Below are 12,245 nucleotides of genomic sequence, written 5' to 3'. Positions count from 1 at the left end.
GCTCAATACCACCTCTGGCCTTAAAGTTATGATCACTAAGGAGAGAAAGCATTCAGGGCAGAAGACTCCTTTACACCACAACCTCTGATGCAGTCACACCAGAACAAAGTCAATACGGTCCAAGCACAACATCTGTTCCAGTCAGAGAGAATCTCACTGCCAGAAATTGGCTCAAAATCTAAACAGCCTAAAAGCAATGGAGTAATAGAAAAAATATATCGATACGTACATGAAAAGAAAATTCAATTTGCACTTCCATTTGTCCCTCAGTGTTTTTTGTAGGACAATGTGTCATTTTCTAAGTGGCTATGATTCCACTCAACCTTGAGCTCTCAGGCCTGGACATACTTTATTCCAAAGTGATTAAAAAACAAAAAATGAACACGAACAGAGAGACACACGCACACAGGCACGTGCACGCACACACACGCACACTGTAAGAGGTGCTATTTTCAAGATCTGGGTTACAATGAATGAAATGTGTGTTAAATGTACTCAATTTTGTACATCTGCATCAATGCAGGTATAAAATTCACAATTTATTTTGCTCAATGCTCCATAAGACTTTTTTGTCTGAACGACTCAATTCCGATTTCTTTAAAGCCGACCTGAGTCGCTTTCATATGTGGTCTTTGATCGGATACGTCTTGGATTTTCTGCAATGTGACTGCATTCTGAACAGCGAGGTTGCATATATTCGACCCTGACCTGCTCTGCCCGGAAGGCGATTGACTGTTTGATTGTCCATGAATCTGCAAATTTCTTTTGAATGACACTTTTGACTTTATATTTGACTTTAATTCAATCCCACACATAGATGGTTCATTTATTACGTGCATAAGTGTCATCTCCATGAAATGACTGAACAGCCTTGCCTCACTTTCCTAAAAATTGATGACAACTTGACGAGATGAAATTGAGTAACTTCAACAACAAAAATATCTGCGTAAGTTTTATCAGCATATTGAACCTTAGCTTGAATTCTATCTTTAAATGACATTTAATGACAACTTCATATGGAAACTTTTTTTCAAACAATCCAAATAAAAGGACAGATAGAAGATAATGTTTATCATTGTTTTATGAGCCCAGTTACTTTTTATTCAGTCCTTTAGCTTGTGGAGTCATAATATAAAGCAGCAGCCCCAGAGTAAAACAAATTTATTACATACAGAAGCCTCGCCAAGCCTTGGCACTGAAAGTTAAACCGTAATTACTATAGATTAAATCAATCATATCTTAAGGCAAGCATGTAAAAGATGTTGTAAAAATCTGGTAACTACTTCCCATCTCCTCTACCTGCAGGAGTCTAATCTCAAACATATGGATATAATAACTGTCATGAAGTGTGGGGAAAACACACAAACTTTCTGGCCATGTAAATAATTTAGTTCAGCTATTAATTGTAGGACTCCGTCCCGCCTGGCCAAAAAGCTGTTCATCTCCCTTGACTCATTTAGAAAATAACAATTCAGATTGTAAAAAGAAACTTTCACCAAGATCAGAGCGGCGGTTAGCAAGATTTAGGAAGAAACAAAAAAAAAAAAAAGGGATTGTAAAACTATTTTGGTCAGGATTGTGTCCTCACCATCATAATGTGCTCTGATAGAAAACACTTATCCCCACATAGTAAATAAAAGCTCGCAAAAGCCACAAATAAAATAAACAGGATCAAAAAGAAAGCTCTGTTTACAGTGTCACAATCCTGAGACAATTTTGGTATTTGCATTGTTGCTTTTTTTTTCTGGACCATTCTAATGTGTGATTCTCTGTCCAAATCTTATCCTCACTTCGCAAGCAACATTATAAAGCACATTTCTGAAAAAAATAAAACTCCCACAGAGTGAAAAAACAGTGTAAGGCAAAAAAAAATACAGGAGATTAACTACACACCCCAATGAGAATGTTCTTTTATGATGTAAAAAGTAAGACCAAGCTAAATCTTTACAGGACTTTTTTCACCTGTGACCTTTAACCTGCATGTACTGTACAACACTTTTTTAGCACTTTGAGTGGAACATAACAATAAACAACTAACATAATATAGTTGTACTAGTTTACACACACACACACTCATAACTATGATGTGGCCGTGTTAAGAAGTAATCAATCACATTAAAACTCCAGCTAAATGGAAGTCAGCATACAACTGCCACTATTTAAATTTCTTCTGATTAAGCCAAAAGAAAGCTTGCATATTTTAGGAGGATTTCTCAGACAGTTTTTATTTCCTTTTTAGCAGAGACTTGAAGGTTTTGTGGGGAATATTGACAGCTTCTTTCAAGAGCCGTGATAAAGTTGGGGACATAATGAGCACAGACACAAATAATGTTTATGAGAGAAGAGACACTGCTATCAGATTAATAAAAGCTAAAAAAAAAAAAAAAAAAAAAACCTCAAACTAAAGCCTAAAACTTGCCTCCACCATACGTCACTGTAGGCATGGTGTTCTTTTGGTGAATTATGGCCCCAAAAAATGAACACTGACTTAATAGGACCATAAGAGTGAGAAACAAATGTGATGTTTATTTTTACTTGCCCCCACCCCAAAAGTTTTGACATGATTTCTATTTGTCTTTTGTATTTATGTTATTAAAAAAATAGCATTTGAACCAATATTTGTAGACTTTTTATATTCATTGTTTAGAAAGTATACAGTACGATATGTACTGTATATAGCTATTGTTAAGGGAATGCAAAGAAAGGCAAGTTTATTTGTATAGCAGATTTTAGGTAAAAGACAAAAAAGTTCACTGACTGACTAATTGAGGACAGACGGACGGGCCCGGCTAGAAATAATTATGGTCTGATGATGAGGGACTGGCGGGCCCTGCACTAGTAAAGGATAAATGACGGACCTGCAAAATTTACTGATGCTCACACCTCTGCTGTTACCCTTGGAGACAGTTTTTTACTGACTTCCCTAAAATAGCAGTGACCAGCTGTAATTTAGCGATGACAGAAGCACGGTTAAAATGAAAATATATCATCAATATAAATACTAAATAATAATAATATTGTCAGACATTGACATTGCTTGATTAGGACTGACAATGGTTGGCCTGTTTTATTTGCATAATACTATATCATTTGACAATTCATATTTATTATTTGGTATTTGGTGCAAGTTTGTCCCATTACCCTATGAAGTGAATCATCACATACCATGTACTTCACAACACCCGCTTTCTTTCATGTCCTTCCTCTTCAAAACTGACAGTTGTATAAAGCCTGAGGCCACTGCACAACAGTTCAAGTGTAGCGTGAGAAGCTGATGCCATCGGATACTATTGTCTTATCATATGGCAATCTTATCACAAGTGCCATAAATTGTCCTTGCAAAATACAGGTTCATGCTTTGGAAACAATGTTGGGTCAGTTTCAACTTGCTGTTTCCAAAGGATCAACGTGACAACCATAAAGTAAAGTTGAGCTGCATCCATGCAGACTTTCACTCCTCCAGGCATTACTCAATTATTGAAATGTCAATTTAGAACTGGTTTTCTTCATACCATTAAAAAAAAAAAATCTTAAATGAATAAGTTAATTCAGGATTTCCTCATAGTCGATCAAGGACATATCGTCAAATGCTGATCCCTCAGCAAGACCCATGATTGTTTTGAATTGATGGTTAGATAGACAGATAAAGAAAAACGTTTTGTAAGAGAAATGGGAGGGGAAAAAACATTAAATTGGTAGGTGTTTAAAGAGTGAGTCTAAGAAGAACAAGAGCACACACTGACAGAGATTTGTCAAGTAAGGACCCATACGTTCCCACCCCGGGGCATCACGTTAGCGTATGATGTATAGGTAAAACCACAAGCAGGCAGCAAGTCGTCATTCTTCTAGAAGGACAGCCCAGATGAACCCAGCAGAGATAGAACCATGGCTTCAGGTAATTTGCAGTGACATGTTTTCCTTTGACAGGGTTAGAAGTGGACTCTGAAAAATTCTAGGTCTCAAATTCATAGTTTGCTTCAGTACACTAAAAGGCTATCTTGTGAAAAATGGTTCACATACTTCAGCACTCTGAGAACATGTATTTATGAGCAAGTTGGTAATACCCTCCTGTGGTAATCGTTATTAAGACCAAGACAAGGTATGACAAAATGGGGGGGGTGGGTGACAGGCTTTGTAAAAATAAACATGACATGAATGTGAAAAATAATATTGACTTAGATATCTGCAACTACTCAAGTACCAACACGGGACATACCCATCATTACGTAAGTACGGGTCTGTCTCTTTTGATTGCATTGGTCTCCTTATGGAAAGTGGCTTGACTTTGATTAATTGATTTATTTATTAATCTTATATCAGTGTCTCTTACCTCATAAACATTATTTGTGTCTGTGCTCATTATGTTCCCAACTTTATCACGGCTCTTTTTTTTCCTCTTCCTCTTGTCCATAATGGCAACCATCAAGATCTAGTACATGTGCTGACACCAATTGTGTGGAGACAAAGAGAAGATAGATAATTGGCTTGAGTCATTTGAATGTGTGATATGATCCGATGAATTTACACATGATTTAACAATAACACGCATTGCCTGAATTAAGTTGATTTCATTTCATTCAAAGATAGACACCAGTGCTTTTACCACACACGAGACACAGGTAATTTAGAAATATATTAATTCACGTTGTCTCAAACGTATAAACATGGACAAATAAACAATGGCCTTCAAAAAATGCAGGCATCACAACACGTGACCAGATGTTGCAGTTTCAGCTTCCCGATTGGCCAAAATGTTCTTGAGAGCCGAAAAATACTACGACTGTGATAGGCTCTGCACCAATATGGAGTCAGCTGGCATTCTGGAGATAATATAGAGAGGTAAGAGAGCTGGTGCTAAACCAGTGAATTAAAGGACAAGACTAAATTTCGAACATTGCTTCCACTGAAAAATGCAGTTGTTTACATTCCAACTTCAACTGCTTCAGCCAATGCGTGTGATGTCAAGCACAATAAAATTTCACAGAAATTACCAATAAAACTAAAAGCACTTTTGGGTTTTTTTTTTCTAAAAACTGAAACCAAATCAATTTCTTTTAATAAAATTACCCAAATCTACCTATAACGAAAATGTCCTTTGTTCATTAATATCACGTAGCTTTCATTTTAAATGTGTTTGTATGTATTGCGGTATGTGACCATATGTCCGGATAGAAGAAGGAAGGTCAAACAGTCTTTTCAGAATTGCAGTTAACTTTACTTTATTACACAATACTTAGTGACCTTTGTATTTATCTTGCACTTGAAAAACACTGCATTAAAAGAGTAAAACTAATACTAAAACTTATAAAGACTGAACTAAAACAAAGCATTTTTATGAAGTGAGTTCTAGATTTATGTGTAATTGTGTTTTATGTATTATGTTAAATTGTTTGTATAGTATTTAGTTATAGCTGCAGTTGCTTCTTTTAAATGTTCTCTAAATAAATTTGAGCTGAACTGAGTATTTAATATGACTCTATCACTAACTCAATTAATCAAACGGGATGAAATTTTAGAGGTGAAAGGAAAATATATTTGAGACAGGCAGGGAAATGTGAAGATAATAATGCTGCGTTATATTCCCAAGGCCTTAGACACCGCTTGAAAAAATATGAAGTGTTTTCAAGAACCATGCATTCAAAAAGAGGAGCCATAACTCGTAACTCTGTTGCCCAATGGAAACATGTGAGGGAGTTCCAAATTGCAAGAAAGTCAGAGAGGAAAAACTAAAATGAGAATGTTGCTTTGGAAAAGTTTTCCTGTAATCGGAGATCCCAACCTAGATGGTCATCTGGAAACTCTGTTTACCTTTCCTCTGCTTTTATGTGTCTCTGACAATTGCCTTGTGTGTGTGTGTGTGTGTGTGTGTGTGTGTGTGTGTGTGTGTGTGTGTGTGTGTGTGTGTGTGTGTGTGTGTGTGTGTGTGTGTGTGTGTGTGTGTGTGTGTGTGTGTGTGTGTGGTGGTGGTGTGTGTGTGTGTGTGTGTGTGTGTGGTGGGGGGGGGAGGGTCCTTAACAATCGTATTATTTGTAAATTGGGTAACAATTTGTTTTAATTTGTATTAATAATCTTTAGTAAATATCTTTGTGGATTTAATTTTATTTTTATCTTTTTGTGACCCAGTCTCTCTCTGTCAGATGCACAGCATGGGACCCTGGACTGTGTGATGTGAAAGCTAAATGTCTTCTCTTTCAGAAAATAAACACAGCAGGATTGTCCCAGGATAACACACACTTGCAGGCAGACAGACTCATAATATTTCCTCCTTCTGATGACAGCTGGGAGAGTTTTCCATAGTGATAACAGGAATGTTTTCACACCCTTTGGACACATTAGTATTCCCATTGTGCTAGCTTTCTTTCGGATAATCTGTTTAGGGTTTGAGGTGCACACACAGTAGTTGAGTCTAGATAAAACAAGCCCACCTGCTGAGACACTCTGTGTCTCTGAAGCTGTTTCTATTAAGCAGCACAATTTAATTTAGTCCATCATGTAAGACTTTCTTTTCAATCACATGATCAAATATCGGGGACCATGAGAACAGATCCATGCCATACATACTTGTCTAGCATCCATCCCCTGCAGTTAAGGATGGCAGAGGATGACAACCGTCAATCTTATCACTGAACACATATCACAAGAAAAATGCAGCAAAACATGATATTGCAATCAACTTGAGGGTAGGGTACAACTGGCCACATCCTGGCTTCTATCTTGGTGGATGGGGTGCTTTTCTGTCACTTTTTGGGTCAGCCCACTACAGTTCTTGTTGATGTTTGCACCCTGCTGCAGCTGACAACAAAGAAATTGGAGTGGGTGTGGGAATCCCTGTTAACCGTGGGGCTTGCTAAGGGACTTGTGCCTCCAGATTTTGGGATTCATCTACCTCCTGCATGTTGAGATGGATCCTTATGTCCTCCTTCTGGGGGCTGGTTGGGGTGCTTTTGTGGTGCTAGATGAACATGGGGGACCCATGCTTTTGAACGGTTCCCCTTAGAATGTCCCACTTGGATGGGTGATCCTGCAACGGCCCATCCTCGCAACTCCGGACACCTCTGATCCTAAAATACGCAAGTGGTGGCTTTGATCCATGAGCATGTTGCTGTAGACACACACCTTTAGAGTGGAGCGATTCTTTAATTGCCATACAGCCCATGTGATTATATAAACTTCCTAGACTATCCTCTCATTTGCACTCAAATTCTTGACAGGGTTTGGGCACTGCATTGCCACGCCCACCACACACCAGTAACACTATGAAGCTCGCTACAAGTCCCATACAATGTATTTGCCACTCCATAAAAAAATTCAATGAAATAAAGAGTCTTGAGTTTGATGTATAGCCAAAATGTGTCAGCGCCATGCCGTGTTGCTTACCTAATACAGTATGTTCCATGTAGTATGCCTCGGCACTGAATTAAATTTACAATACATGTAGTTTTTAATACTTGTACCTTTCCATAGCTCACAAAGTGTGTCTGTGACACAATTTTGGGTCCTGGGCCACGAGGTGAGAATCACTGCTTCTACACCACCAATCACCAAGTCGTTCCCTCCCTTCCTGCCATCTTGCAACAGTCCTCTTTCCCAGTCCGCAAAATAGACAGGGGATTCGTCTGATGAATTTAATAATTTTAGAGTTATTTGTTTAACCTTCTGACTGTCATGCTCAGGTGGATGGATCTTGCCCAGTGTGTGCTTGTATGTGTGTGTGTGTGTGTGTGTGTGTGTGTGTGTGTGTGTGTGTGTGTGTGTGTGTGTGTGTGTGTGTGTGTGTGTGTGTGTGTGCGTGTTAGCTGCTCATTGACGGTTGTGGCTCGTCCCTTCTTTTCAAGTATCAGCCTCATAATCTGTTCTTCAAATGTCGTATTCAATTTGTTGTTTTGAAGCTTATTAAAGTTCTCACCACGCAAAGAAGGACATGATCAGTTTTTGGCATTGATCGACATGTCAATCACGTACTTCTCCTTGGAAATGAGCCACTATTTGCTTGTATAGAGGACAAAATTAAAACACCTGAAAGTTGTGTAGGCTATAACACTGAAAAAGATTCATAATAATAAACTTATGACAACTTATTTGCACCAGGAAAATGTCATAGTAAATGAAAAAAAATGGCAAAAAAACGTATTTGTGCAGATGGAATACAAACAAAAACCCACACTGGCAGCTCTGTATTGAAAAAGTAAACAAAAATTAACCCTCAAAGAAATGAGAAGCGATAGTTACGTATATGTAAGGGTCGTTCCAACTGCCACATGTAAGAAGCGCACTCTGTGCCGACCTCAAGCTCTCTTCAATTCTCTGTATAGCTTCGGCACGGCGACTTCTGACATGTGTTTTTGTGTTGGTATTGCGTGTCTTGGTTTGAGTGTTCTTTAAAGCGCTGATTTTCCATGACACAGTCCGGTCGAAGCTCCTTGCGTATGTGAACGCGGCAAGAGACGCCATTATTCTCTCAACGTCAGCTTTAAAAGTAGGCGCCACTCGTTTCAAGCAACTACTTGTTTGAGCTAACTTTGCTTTTGACCATCCAAAGGTGATCAAATGCAAAGCGTCTTGTATTTGCAGAATAGATGATGAAGTGTAGGGAGAAGGTGCTGGATCAATAATGAATAGCAACTGTAGCATTGATTAACTGCTATTTTTACCAAGCCATACTTTACAGTCTTGCGAAATGAAAGCAAGCCACACTGTCATGCATGTAATGGAGAACTGAGAATGCACTAATTGCCTTTTTAATTCTGGGCAAAAACCCAGAACAACACACAATCGCTTTATACCCTTTATACTGTATGTATATTGTATACCAAAAGCAGACTCACATACTCTCGTAATAAGCGCGAGCTGTAGCGGCAACACAGCGGCAGCCATTGATAATACCGTATTGGCCCGAATATAAGACGAGGTTTTTTGCATTGAAATAAAACGAGGGGGTCGTCTTATAATCGGGGTCGTCTTATATTCGGGCCAATACGGTACTTGAAATAACCACTGTGGGATTTTCCTATCAGGTCATGGCTCTTAAGTGAAAACCACATACATGCGATACCCTCCTATGTACGTACATTCAGCAGGAAGATTAGAATACACTGTTGTCCTTTTTTTTCCTTTTTTCCTTTCTTTCTTTCCTGTCTTGAAGTACCGTTGTGGCCTGATTCTACTTTCCCAGGGTTAGTGCAGACGGCACATTAAGAAGCGACATCTCGCTCATCACACACCAAATAAGATAACAGCGCTGCTGATTCTACACACAGAAGCTGTTTGGATTGAATCCAACAGTGACGGATGCTTAGTGATCATATAAAGTGTTTTACTAACCAGAGGCAAATCAGACAGATCTGAATGCCAAAGCTAAACCCCTTGGGGTGCAAACAGATGCTGAAGTGTTGCACAAGGCTCTGTCCTGGCAGGTGTAGAAAGGAGGGAGTTGGTGTAAAACATCTACACATATGAATTTTTCCTTCGCTAAGGGGGACAGAGGAACCATGACTGCACTTTTTCGACGCGCGGATGTGTGTTTGTGCTTGTTGTTTTTCAGTGTAGTCAAAGTGCACTGCACTCACCACCAACTTGGCTGCGCTGACATCTCGTTGACAGTAGATGACCCGTGATGACCCCAAAGCCATTTCTCGATGTGTCACAAGTCTGCACAAAAGAGCAGAGTTTTTATGTCTCTATAAAGTTCCATGTGTATGGTGTTCTTCTAACTAGAAAGTTAAATTATAGTGGATATGCACTGATTTTTCTATCTAATTTGGGAGCTGACCATTTTTTTTGTAGACTTGGAAAATATTTTTAATGGCAGGTGGTCTCGCCAAAAAATGTTAAGACCCCTGTATGGGTTTGACATCATTATGAGACAAGGGATCAACATTTCTTCTTTTTTTTTTTTTTTTTACCAGACATTTACATCTGGATCAGATAGATACACAACAGAGAACTTTTTTTGTTTGAAGTGGTCTATTTAGGTCATGAGCGAAGGTTTTGGGAAATGTGACTACTGTAATTTTGCCGACGTGTGTCCAAGCACTCAAATTATTAAATTATAAATAGTGTGAAAGTCTATGTCTAAAGTGTCATCCATCCATCCAACTATCCATTCTGTGAACTAATTCTCCTCACGAGGGTCGAAGGCATTCTGGAGCCTATCCCAGCAGTCTTTGTGCGGTAAGGCCTACCATGCTTGTTTTTAGGAAGTAGGAGGGAATTGCTGCACCCAGAGAAAACCCATGCAGGCATGGGTAGAACATGTAAATTCAACACAGGAATCAAATGCTGCACCTCAGAAGATTTACATTCTTCTTATTTACCATGAAACCAGTTAGAGTTAATGGTGCAACCTACTTGAAAAGCAGAGTGGTGTATATGGGTGGGCAAAGCCACTGTGGAGCTGAGAAGAAATTAGAAAATAAATCAGAGCCATTGCACAAACATTAGCCACAGCCAATTGAGTCATTTGGAATGTCTTGAAGATGAAACAAACCACTAAGTAGCAGACATTGGCTGTATCACAACCTACACTTTGCAGACACTACACCAAAAGTGCAAAGCACTCATTAGCAACCATTAGGAAGCCCAGACTGGAATTTGCAGAAAATCCAATAAGACTGAGCAATTCACTGAACTTTTATGTCCTAATGGAAAATGAATCTTTACTTCATGGAAAGGCAACCTTTTGCTTCCATACATCCTCTATGATCAAAGATTATCTGTGATGAATGGTGGAGGTAATGTCCATGTATGGGCTTGGCTTGCATGGACTCGTGTAGGAAAGACTCATCTATTTTCAATGATGCCATTCGAAAAATTGACTCAGAAGACTACAGAAATGTTTTGCACACTAGTGATACAGCCGAATTGATACAGCCTTGCCAACAAAGTATTTTATTCATTGTTTGGAAAGCCAGGAAAAGAAAAGAAGAATTTAAATGTTTGGTGATGTCACCGAGTCACAGGTTTGATACAGTTATCACAAGTAAAGGCTTTATGATTAAATATTATGAGCTTGAATTGTGTGACCACTGTAAATCCTCAGCGGTGTGTGGTGATAATCTATGTCCCAATGTTGATAATTTTATAATAAAGCACAGACCAGTAGATCTGAATGACAGAGGGATGTGCTGGTGTGGGAGTGGTCAAAGCCTAATTCAATCATGGCCAATTAAGGTGGTTCCTCTCATTATCTTTTTGAATTTGGTGCCCATCCATCCATCCGTCCATCCATTTTCCGTCCCGCATTCCTGGGGCAGTAGGCGGAGGACACCCTGAACTGGTCACCAGCCAATCACAGGGCACACGACCAACCATGCTTTGCTATATCCTTGTGCAGCATGTCGACAAAGTAAGACCACACTGTTGTAATGTGACCACAATGAGCTCACTTATAGGAGATCATCCAATATCTAATCACTCAGACTGGAGAAAGCTGAGCACAATGACACAGTGCAGCAAAGTGCTTGTCGTGGAACAAAATGCATGGTCTGAGCTTGAGGAGACACATTTCATTAACGTCACAGTATCTGATGAAGTCATACATTTGAAAAGCTATTGTGCCTTAATTTGAAAAAGGCTCACAATACATAAGTGATCAATCTTGTCCCCTGTCAGAGAGCCCGGGGCCAAAATGCCGACACTCACATCTACTGAACCATGTGTTTACACTCAAACACACAAACACATACTTCGACAAACACGACCAAAGCATGGCAAATGCTTTCTAAATTTTGCTGCATGTGACACACATACACACTAGCCGTACACATCTGGGAAGCAAGGACTATCAATCAGAGGGGCCACCTGTTACAATGATACGCAATGAGCGTGAAAGATCGAAATTCTATTTGATGATGAGGGGGGAAATAATCACAGCCCAAAACAATCAGGGTACAAGAAAGACAGCAATATGCACTACAGTCAAAGGATTACCAACTTGCCTTACTTTTTTAAAATGAGTCATACTATGCTATACTATACAATGCTAATTTCAACAGTGAAGTTAAACCAGTTTTGTTTATTTTGAAGGCCAATATTTTCTCGTCAGGTTTAACAACTGCCTGTAAAAGTCTATCCATCCATCCATCCATTATCTGTACCACTTGTCCCCACGTCATCGGGCAGTAGGCAGGGGACACCCTGAACCGGTTGCCGGTTCAATCGCAGGGCACCCAGAGCCGAACAACCATCCTCACTCACACTTACGGGCAATTTGGAGTGCTCAATCGGCCTACCATGCATGTCTTTGG

General features: G+C 39.3%; 1 protein-coding gene across 5 annotated transcripts in view; it reads right to left on the bottom strand.

Annotated features, from left to right (window-relative positions):
- Positions 1-12,245, bottom strand: part of znf469 (zinc finger protein 469) — a 165,867-nt gene that overhangs the window by 103,221 nt on the left and 50,401 nt on the right. For 3 of the 5 annotated variants that reach the window (XM_085913870.1, XM_085913869.1, XM_085913872.1), the window contains exon 5: positions 9,567-9,648. The exons of 1 other annotated variant lie outside the window; for it this stretch is intronic. The gene's annotated coding sequence lies outside the window, so the exon portion shown is untranslated. Of the gene's footprint in view, positions 1-6,729; positions 9,649-12,245 lie in introns of those variants that run through there. One more of the 5 variants, XR_015066373.1, reaches the window with a different exon arrangement.

Source organism: Syngnathus leptorhynchus, chromosome 6 (genome assembly GCF_054491065.1).
Source record: "Syngnathus leptorhynchus isolate UIUO chromosome 6, UIUO_Slep, whole genome shotgun sequence".
Lineage (NCBI taxonomy): Eukaryota > Metazoa > Chordata > Actinopteri > Syngnathiformes > Syngnathidae > Syngnathus > Syngnathus leptorhynchus.
The sequence above is the reverse complement of the archived record's forward strand: the minus strand, read 5'-3'. Positions and strand labels throughout refer to the sequence as shown.